This window comes from Dermacentor albipictus, chromosome 10 (assembly GCF_038994185.2).
Source record: "Dermacentor albipictus isolate Rhodes 1998 colony chromosome 10, USDA_Dalb.pri_finalv2, whole genome shotgun sequence".
In the NCBI taxonomy this organism is placed as follows: Eukaryota; Metazoa; Arthropoda; class Arachnida; order Ixodida; family Ixodidae; genus Dermacentor; species Dermacentor albipictus.
In genome coordinates this window covers 28,054,689-28,065,665 of record NC_091830.1, presented here as the reverse complement: position 1 = coordinate 28,065,665, position 10,977 = coordinate 28,054,689, and the positions used below count along the sequence as shown (strand labels likewise).

The window sequence follows — 10,977 nt, the reverse complement described above, 5'->3', positions numbered from 1 at the left end:
CTTCAGTGCGCGTGAAATTTCCCACTGATATTTTGGCTTGGTGAAGAACAACGAGATGCCCTGACCAACCGAGCATGAGCCAAGAGAATCGCTGTGGGCCCGGCTGCGTTAGCCGGCCTGTACCGGCATTGTCTGACGAATAATGTGTGCATACCGCGAAAAAGAAACTTGCGGCGTGCGCAAATGGAAGCCATTGCCGCGCTAGAGAGACCATTCTTTGTTCAATGGATGCAAATATAGACTGCAGCTTTGCACAACTTGCGGCGCAGAAAATCGAGACTGCTGATCCTCGTGGCTGCCAGAAATATATTCCTAAAATGTACAAGGAAATGTTCGCACTCCTGCTCGTGGGCATTGCCATTGTAGGCGTGCAGTCACAGGGTAAGATTGGTCTCTGTACCGTTTTATTTTATTTACTTCAGCAAAGCTTGCCACATAGATGACGCCGTAGCTGGCTTGCGTTTGCGCGCTGTAGTCCTGAAGAAACTTCACTAGGAGGGAACAAAGCAATTACAACAATGTAATAAATGTAGTGTGCTGCATAGATTTATAGCACAGGAATTACAGCGAGCGGACAAAAGAGTAATGCAAAACTAAGATGCAGTCAACTCTGGCTCCGATATGAAGGAAGAAGAGAAGAAAATTTTATTTAAAAAGAAGGGGAGGAGGGGTGAGGGGGCGCGGAGTGTTAGGGGTGGGGCCCTATTTCCAGGGCCCCACTGGTCTGAGCCGCCAGCCAGACTTGATCCAGAAATGCCAACTGCACCTCCGGGTCCGAGCTGGCGAGTTGTGCCTGCTATGGCTTTGTGCTATAATTTATCTCATATCCTAGGAATTGCGGGCGGTGTTCCTGCTTTTCGCTTCCCTCCTGCGAGATGCGGCATAATATCGGTCCATTGCCACACCACGGACGGGCGCTGACACACACAAAAAAAAACATACGAAAGGAAGTTATATGTACGCCGCATCTTTCCACCACCACTCCCCAAAGTTAACCGGCCGCAGGCGCTAATACTACGCTTACTGTAGACGCACATGTACCCAAAACCCTGCGAAATTGCACGTTTCCTATCCCGATGCGTACACCCAACCGACACGCGCGCCCCATGCGGAGATACGGCGACACTCGCTTCTCAAGGGGAGACACGGCGACATTCGCACACGTGACCTGGGAGTGTAGCAACGCTCTTCGTGACTCTGCCTCGGACAAGTAGGAGAAGTCCCTCAGAAGCTCATAGCTGGCCGACCAGCAATGGGCCTTCCAGCAAGCCCGCGAAATGGCCGCCAGGTACTCCCTGTCGGTCACTACGTGGGAGACACCCGCTACGCGCTAAGCGCGTCCCGTGGGCTCCCGTGTTCACGACAGGAAGATATCCTCTTCCCCAGTCGTAATCAGCTACCAGCCGTCCTAAGTGTCGTCGAGTACCTCGACTCGTCGGGGCTCTCGGCGAGACTATAGGACATTTCTACAAAGACGGATGGCCTGACGGCCATCCCACCACCTCGGGCTTCCTGATCGGCCACTACTTCGCTTCCATCTCTACCACCCTCTACCTTTCTCCCTCCTACCCTCTCTCTCTTTTAACCCCATCCCCTCCACCCTGCTGGCGCTGCACCGTGCTCCCGCATGGGTTGCAAAAAATAGCGCTCGCCTTTTCTCCTTCCCTCAAGAACCACTTCTCTGGGACCGGAATGAATTGCTCCAGTCCAGTACAGTGAGATAAACTGCCACAAAGAACGAACCAATACAGTGGGGGCTTAAAGCTTCCACACAAGACGTTAATTTTTTTATTGCTAAGAAGTTACAAGGAGTGTTCACACATTTCTCATTAAATCTGGTTAAGTTGGTACTTCGTTAGTTGCTGCGTTGCCCTAGCATTAGGCCGCATTTGTGTTCCGCTAATTGTCGGCGCTCGACCTTCCAGTAGACCTGTACATCCGGTACTCAATGCTAAACTAACGGTAATTTCGATGAAAACGCTGTGTTAGCTACAGAAAAACGCGCATACACAGGTGGTTTATGTGCTCAGGCGGACAAAACTTTCGCTACCTATTAGTTATCGAACACGATTATGAGACGTGTTTATGCTTAAAACGTCAAGCCAACCATGTTTGAAGCCAACTTTCATTTCGATTGATAATTTTTCAGTGCTTGCACTCCGAGAGATTGCTCCTCAAATTCCACACTCGCTATGTCGTTTTCGCCTTCATGGGGCGTGGATCTCGGTAGAAAGTCACGCCCCCATCGTGACGTGGCTTGCCGCGTGTGACGCACCGTTTGCAAGCTGGGCGAAGCTCATTAACGGCTGCACACAAAATCTGGGAGTGCAGAAACGGGCAGTCGGCTGCCGAAAACAAGCAACGATTCGCTCTTTCCCTTCCCCTCACGTGCGATACAGCGTAATCACCAGGCTTGACATTGTGTTTAAATCCACGCCCCCGAATGCAAGATCAGTTGGACTGATCTTGCAACGTCTGCCCTGGTACCAAACTCCTGCGCTGCGATAAGTGCTAAGCATGCTTCAGTGACAACACACAAATGAGTTCCAACCACCAGTTTATTCTTATGCCTGCATTAAAAGAAGAAAAAAGAACTGGAACCGTCTATTCTTGAGGTCGTTCGTATTGCTCTAGCGCTGTATCCATGGCGCCGTGCTACACCTGTAGATGATCTTTTCTTTAGATTCGTTCAAAAAGGAAAAAAAAATCCTGGCTCCATTGTTTTCGATAGTAGGCCATTGTAGTGAACAAGGAGAAATAATCTGAAATGTCCCCGTGCTGCTATATTATGTGTTATTATCTGGCTCAAGCTTTAAATTTGTTATTTATGCTGGTCTTTTGACGATATAAATATGTCTCGTTTCACAGCAGTGCTTCACTAAGGGCCACCTAGCACATCCGTCCAGTAGGGTTAAAACTGTAATAGGCATGCAGAAGACAGGACTGAGACTTCTAGTTATAGGCGTCGTTTCCCTTGGCTTCGAGCTTGCAAGTAAGTAAAATGTGCAACGTACGTATTTATAGTAGCTACAGTAGAGTTATAGAGCCTAATGACATCATGCGGCATTGGCCACAAGGTTGTACTAGTACGGTCGAGTTTTCTAAAAAGAAAGCTGCTTAAAAAGCGATACGTATGTGTACAGAGCGCGTATATGAAAGGAAAAGTTGTCATTCACCCGAACAGAGCACGTAGGAAACCGCAACGGATTTCTCAGAAAGAACACTTCTCAGTTGAACGAAATTCGTCGTGTCGCTTCGCGAGGCATTCAGGTGTGCGACAATACTTCCGATATATATATATATATATATATATATATATATATATATATATATATATATATATATATATATATATATATATATATATATATATATATATCTTTCATGAAGTGGAAGACGCTTTCAGAGGTTAATCGTGCGTTTCCGTTCTTTGAACCACGATCGTCCTTACTGTGTCAAGCAGGTGCGTAATACTGTCAGTAAATGTTGAATTGTTATCGTAAAAAATATCAGCCAAGAACGAAGTACTTCGCTCCGTTTCTTAACTATTTTCCTAAGGATGTTCATTACCGCGAAGAATAGCAGGTGCAAGAAGCATACATTTACCTGCAAGCTGATAACAGTATTATCGTTAAGAAAGCAAATAACGCATAACAACAACACCTCATCACGCCTCATCGTTGGCATATGGCGCAGAGGTTGTGTTAAAATTTCCCTTGGGTAATGTTAAGATGGCGCCCATGATAGACGCTTTAACAAAACAATTTACAGTCTGGGTAAATAAACTTGATGATATAGGCGGTTACATTAATGCTTCTGCAGCCACGAACGTACCCTAACCCGGTCGTCATGAATAAAATTAATCCAGACTGCGGGGTTTCAGTCTATTGTAAGTGTGGGGGTTCACTCGATATAGAACACATGCTTTGGCGCTGCTTGGCATCGGCCGCTGATGGTTATCAAGGTGGACAGTGGTGGCAGCGGATGCTGCACAGTGAAGTGCTGGCGGACCAACTCAGGACTGTCCAGAGGGCCCGTGTGAGGGCAGAGGGGCTCGGCCTCTCTGTCCCGACGTGGGAACGGCCAGCATCAGTCCCAGACTGATCCCTCAGGATCTAAATAAAGTTGGTCATATCATACCCTAGAAACTGTAACGGAATAAAAATGCGAGTGTAATGTAACCCGCAGAACAAACTGATTCGGCGTTTTGGCCTAATATGCAGGCCTTCCACGAATTTCGCCTGCACGTAAGTATAAACATGGGTGGCGGCGGATCATCAGTACCAGTTCGTTGTAAATATTGCAAAGTGCGAAAATTTATACCAAAGCCGTTTTTGGAGCAGGCTCAAACAAATGTCAAAGAGAGTTATATCGCTGCAGCTTATAAAAGAAGTCTTAATAGTTTCGGGCTCATTGTGCAGGAGACACAAGAATACATGTTGAACGTGTCCCAGTGCTCATTTTCAAAGTATACGTACGCAATGTATAAAACAATATCCTCGTAAATGGAGACAAAGACATCATTTGCACAGGAAGCAATGGTGCGAAATAAAAGGTGTCCAAACAATTGTTGACAAAATGTCATACGTGCTTTGGATGCCTTGTACTTTAGCCCTCGTGCACCGCAAATGATCGGGCTCATAGAAACTCTCACAGTTAGGGATGCGATTTTGATTCGTTCCTTTGTAGATGGCCAAAATATCTGCAGCTATTTGGAGGTGCCAGTGAGAGGCTACACCCCTCAGAGGGACCGTTTCTGCAAGCCTTGGCTCACGCTCCCCGCTAAGCTGTATGAGCGGCGCTGGTGCCTATGCAAACCGGGTTACATACGCAGCGCCTGGGAACAATGCATCGATGAAAGGCGATGCGGCAGCTTGCTGGCACAGGGATAACATGGACTTCAACCAGTGCTCGTCCGCCTGTCCTGTGGTCTGCGGGAAGCGTGTCCCCACGATCTGCACGAATCAATGCGTGATTGGGTGCGCCTGCCCCCCTGGATTCGTATTGTAAGTACTTCCTTCACGTTTCCGTATATATATATGTGGCAGTCATTGCAGCTTTCATAAACGCAAAGAGGCCCAGGAGTAAAAAAAAAAGTCACAGGAACGTCTCGTGGCTTTTACTCGTGACTGATCTCGCATACTGCTCGCGAACAAAAATCGAAACTGGAAACTCTTCACATTTTTGTGTTGCTTAGCTTCCGTAAGTGTCCTCTGCTTAACAAACACAGTTCACCTACACAAAGCTTCCGAGGACCCCTTCTGGTAAAATCGCGCCTGTACATCTTAAGAAAGCATCGTTAGAAATAACTTTCAGCGAATAGCAATATCACGAATGGTAGTAGTGTTCATCCCTGTTCAGTTGTGTCACATTTCTTATCGAAGGCTTCCTTTAAAATTTGCTTCGGCTTGAAGGACGTGATTTCTTGTTCGGGAGAGAGCGGCCTCATTCTTTACTGGAAAAGCGGCAGCATTGTGATTGAATATAGGCAGCGTGTGTTCATGGTACCTTAACAAAAGGTGGGAAGAGTGCTTGGGTGAGGTTAGAGAGTATCCATACTTCACACTGGTTTCTGTTGATGGCGTATGCTCAACAAATCAACTAATGCGTGCTTCGGATTTCACAAGAAATCAGCCTGATCTCTTTAGGTACACTCATTCCTTTCTGTGTATTAAGCCAGGCGAAACTTATTCATGGCCCTGTGCATTGTGTCAATGACACTGATTCCCTTAATTACCGTGTCACAGCCTGTAGGTACAGTCAATTTTACAATTACGCCAACAGTTTTAGAAGATACTAGCACGCCACTCTTTGTCCAGATTGGACCCCAGCGCCACAAAACACTACCTCATATCATCAAAAGACGGTTTCCTGCTTGCATCTTGCAAATTGATGCGGACATAAAATGAACTCACTTTTATGAGCAAATCATGCCCAAGAGGAGCAAGTTGCTTCAGAGATACGAACCTGTTACAGCGCCCGTCTGTAAGTAGATTACTACAGTTAACCTGTAGCTAAGTTAAATGTTAAGTTAACCTGTAACTAAGTTAAATGAACAGGCAGGTCACAATTTTTTTTTTGGAGGGGGGGGGGGTAGCGCTGTTTGATGCTCGTAATACATACAAAAGAATTGCAAAGGTGTAGAAAAGTATAAATTAAAAGTGAGCTCGTATACCTTCTGTATGTGTTCTCAGTAGATGATGCTAATAAATTAGTCATCGCTACAAGCATCATGCGATCTTCACTACGTGGATAAACAGTGTGTTGATCTAGGCATTTTTTTGCTTGGAAATGAAACTTCTAGAGCTATGACACGTGATGAACCTCACCTTGCTCATCACAACCACCATCACCTTATATTAAATTATTAACCCCGACTGCAACAACCTCGTCAATCTTTTCTCATGTCACCTCCTCTCATCTCTGCTACCAGCCCTCACGGACCCAACGAACATTTCAGAGTGTAAATGTGGGACACGAATCGGGTCCGCAAGCCCGTGTGTCATGGACCAACATTACCCTCTTGCGCCCACATGCGCCTGCGACAAACTTTGATGAATCTTAATGAAGTAATTGGTATGGATTAATGGATGGATGGATTGATGGATGGATGGATGGACTGATGGATGGATGTTACGAGTGTCCCCTATGGAACGGGGCGGTGGGTAGCGCCACCAAACTCTTGCTATTATACTACCTAGGTGCTACCTAGGTTAAACAAAAAAAGAAAAGACAACACTATGAACTCCCACAGCCAAATTTTGTGACCCCCTATTGCAAACTGTGCTTTTGTATGTCTCCGTTTTTTGTCGTTTCCCTACTTTTCTTCCACCAATCCTCCAATCTCCTCTTACTAACCCCTACTGCGGACATGTTCGCAGTAGGGGTTAGTAGGGTTTCTACTGCTCTCGCTGAACCCAAGGACTTCAAGGAGGCCGGTGGTGCCTAAATCGACCACTGGGCAGACGTTTTATTCTAATAAAACATGCTCCATAGCTTCCCTAGCTTTACCGCAGCAAGCACATGCTTCTTCTTCCTTCTTATATCTCGCTTTATAGGTGCGTGTTCCACGCCATCATCCCCGATCTCGCTTCGAAAAGTAATGAAGTTCCCTTTGAGTTATCATAAATTGTTTCCTACCTGATTTCGTTTCTTCCTCTTGAATAGTTACTCGTGGCAGGTCTCGTTTCCATTGCCGCCACCCATGAGATTATTTCAGGCTCTCTGACTTTGCGCTTGACGTTCTTTATTGCTGAGTTGCCCATCCTACAGGGCGCATACTTGTTTCAATATTCCTAGTTGTTCTCGTTCGCTGTGCAATAATGTTTTTCCTGTACAGATACCTCAACACTCTCCCAGCCGATTTGCTTTTCTCCATATTCCTCAGTCGTTCTTCATACTCAATTTTACTGCGACCTTCCCTCACTTCAAAACTAGTCCAGCCCATATCACCCTGCACACCTTCATTTGTAGTCTTCCCGTGAGTCCCCAATGCGAGCCATCCCACCGACCTTTGGTTCCAATCGAATCCTCATTGTATCCCTGATTTAAAGGAAACAATCGCATTTCCAAAAGCAAGTTCTTGAATCATTACAGCTTTCCACATACCTCGGAGTACCTCGTACCTGTTGTACCCCCATCGTTCTGCGCTTCATTATGGCTGCATTTCTTTTCCCTTTCACTGTTATTGTTTTTTCCTTTGTTTCCATATGTATATTTCTGTCGTTTATCCATATACAAAGGTATTTATATTCTGTTACCCGAGGTATTTCCTGGCCCTGTATCGCCACTGTCTCTTCACTGTTTCCATTGAATACCATAACACCTGCTTTTCTAAAACTAAATTTCAAAACTAAATTGTTCCCTTTCTCTCCACAAAGATTAGCCAGACGTTGCAAGTCACTGTTTGTTTGCTAGGAACACAATGTCGTCCGCATAAAATAAAGCTGGAAGCTGCTGCTCTACTACTCTCCCCACCTGTTTGTATGAGAGAATAAACCCGATATTACTTCCTTCTAGCGCCCTCTCCATCCTCACCATGTACATCATAAGCAGCTGTAGAGATAAAGGGCACCCCTGCCTCAGACTCTTGTTGATGTCAACTTTCTCCTCGCTCCTCATCCCTTCCCATTCAAAGCAAACGGTAATTTCTAGAGATAGCTCTCAAAAGCTGCAGACAATCGTCGCCTAAGCCTTCCCCTTTCAGAATATCCCACAAAATGTTGCAATCTACGTTGTCATAGGCTCCTGTAATGTCTAAAATGGCCACATATAGCGGTCTGCTCTCTACTTTTGAAATTTCAATAGACTGTGTAAGAACAAATATGTTATAATCTAAACGCCTACCTATTCTGAAGCCACTCAGAAGTTCTCCCAAATTTTCATTACTCTCTGCCATGCTTGAAGCCTTAACTTGATTTCCTGCATTGCTAGTGTGTATATTACCGATGTAAGGGTCAACGGTCTATAGGAGTGACTTTTATATTTCTCCCCCTTACCTTGATAAATTCATTCCAACCCGCCGTGGTTGCTCATGGGTATGGTGTTGGGCTGCTCAGCACGAGATCGCGGGATCGAATCCTGACAACGGTGGCCGCATTTTGATGGGGGTGAAATGCGAAAACACCCGTGTACTTAAATTTAAGTGCACGTTAAAGAACCCCAGTTGGTCGCAATTTCCGGAGTCCCTCACTACGGCGTGCCTTATAATCAGATAATCAGAAAGTGGTTTTGGCACGCAAAACCACATAATTAATTATTTATTAATTAAATTCATTCTACTATGTCGCCAACTGTATGGTAATCATCTATATTTTAGTTTCTTCCACTGCTTTCAACAGAGCTTCCTTACTTTTTGGTCCTAGTTCATTTATCAGCCTAAAGGGAACCTCGTCCAGCCCAGTGGCTGTGCACTTAGGAATTTTTTCTTCGGCTTTCTTCTAGCTGAAATTTGTCAGCACCAGCTCTATTTTCTACCTGGGTCTCTTTCATGCTCTTTTTTTCTTCAAATAAAACCTCTTCATTGTCTTGCAAAGATACGGCTGTCATCTTTCGGATGTAATAATTTTGGATGTATTACTACTGCTTCCAGAGACCCCTTCCGGCAGGAGACCTGCGTTCCTGTTAGCGGGTGTCTTCCACGCTGTCCACGCAATTCTCGCTTCCAGATATGCTCATCAACTTGCGCACGAACATGCCTTGACCCTCGACCAAGTGGCTGCGAAATTCGGTGCCATGAAGGTGAATGCGTCTGCGTGCCCGGATTCTACAAGACGTACAGCCAAGGAAAGGAAATGTGTGTACGCTTGAAACAGTGTATTCCCAGAGCAGAATAAACGCATATTTGTGGAACCTGACGCCCCTATGCACTCGTCCGTTGTGTTACAGCGAAACTTCCATTTCTTTTTACAGCATATTCGCCTTCATTTCTAAAGACACAACTTTGGATCAGACTACGTGTTTCTACGTACTCCGATCACCTGTAAAACTCCATAGCGCTAACTGTTAGAATCTCTCTTGGTGAAACTTCCCGTCATTAGATTACTTCCTTCATTAAGCGAAATGCTAACAGAGCCTGGCAAGCAATTTCAACCACAGGCAACAAACAAATGCATGACATCGGTTAGAGAGAGGTGCGTCAAGAAAAAGTAGGTGCATATAAAAAGAAAGCACAAATCTTGAAGTCTGATTTTTTGAGGGTCACACAGCAAGCTGTTTCTTCTAGTTACCGGTATAGCCTCTCGAAACACCTATTTCGTGACTTTTACGTTTTTTTCGCTGAAATTCAGTTGTTGCTCTAGCACAATAGAAATTTCTTGCCCGTGATGCAGTTTTAGAAGAAATAATTTTCTTTTTTTTTTGCAACAAATTTTTTTTTGCATTCAGACACGTAACTCACAGCATCTCATACTGGCTCTGTTAAAAAGGAAGACCTATTTCCTTAACGGGCAAATGACTTCATACGTTGCAAAGAATTGCGGCTATCAGCCTGCAAAAGGCAGCTTTGACGGCATTTCAGGTCTCTATCGGCAACGCAGTATTCTTACTTACATATAGACAGCTTAACCTTCTGACTAATGCCGACAGTAGATAGTACTGATTCATGAAAATTGTACCTCGTATGGTGTAACATGAGCGCATCCCTATTTTTTAAATTTATTTTTATTTTTTAATAATAACAATAGTATTATTATCTTTATTTGCTATCGATGCCATAGGGGAGTAGAGAGAAAAAAGTCGCAGTTTCGCCCGAAAGCCAAAGTAATGACTGCGATACCAAATTAGTAGATAGCTACACGAAGAAAGAATACTAGCTGTATCGGTCGCGTAAACTTGGAAATTTTCGTTTGCTAACTGAATTAAGAAGCGCGGTGTAGCGCGCACAAGCAAACTTGAACACATTGCACTCAATGAGCGCGGACACTCACTGTCAGAACGCTGGCGTAGAGAAAGACATTCAACAAAAGCAGACACTCCCATAGAGCCCAGCGGCTGAATTGACTGTAACCCACCAACCGGACGGGATTGCAGGGGACCTGAACCACCTCGCCAGCTTGGTGAAATAACATAGTCAGCGGGAAGCATGCGCTGCAACGAACTTCTCAGCCAAGTTTTGCTGTCGTACACGGTGTGTGGAGCTCGCAAACGGATCGCGCTGTCACCTTTCTCTCAAACGCCCTCTTTTCAACAGAAGGCCCTGTCCTCACAATCTTCACAATGCGTTCATTTGAGGGATCGCCAGCCGATTGTGCGCAGGCGCGAGTAAGAGCGGAAGTGAGAGAGAAGATCTGGGTGCTTTTTCTCCTTGAATTAAGACTTTGCCTAGGCACTACGGGGGAGGTTTCTTCGCACGCGTTGTATACGTTTGTCCCTAGACATGCCGGCATTGAGGAGTGCGGTCGAGTTTGTTTACGCGCCGCCGCTGGCTGCCTACGTGCTGAGGTAGAGGGAACGGACGCTCTATTTGGTGGTCGCTGT

At 45.4% G+C, this 10,977-nt stretch overlaps 1 long non-coding RNA gene across 1 annotated transcript; it reads left to right on the top strand.

Moving 5' to 3' along the window:
* Window positions 1-2,886: 2,886 nt before the first annotated feature.
* Window positions 2,887-9,356, top strand: LOC139050757 (uncharacterized). Its single transcript, XR_011509068.1, has 3 exons — window positions 2,887-2,992; window positions 4,690-5,006; window positions 9,092-9,356. It is a non-coding gene; the product is annotated as an uncharacterized lncRNA (long non-coding RNA).
* Window positions 9,357-10,977: the final 1,621 nt, after the last annotated feature.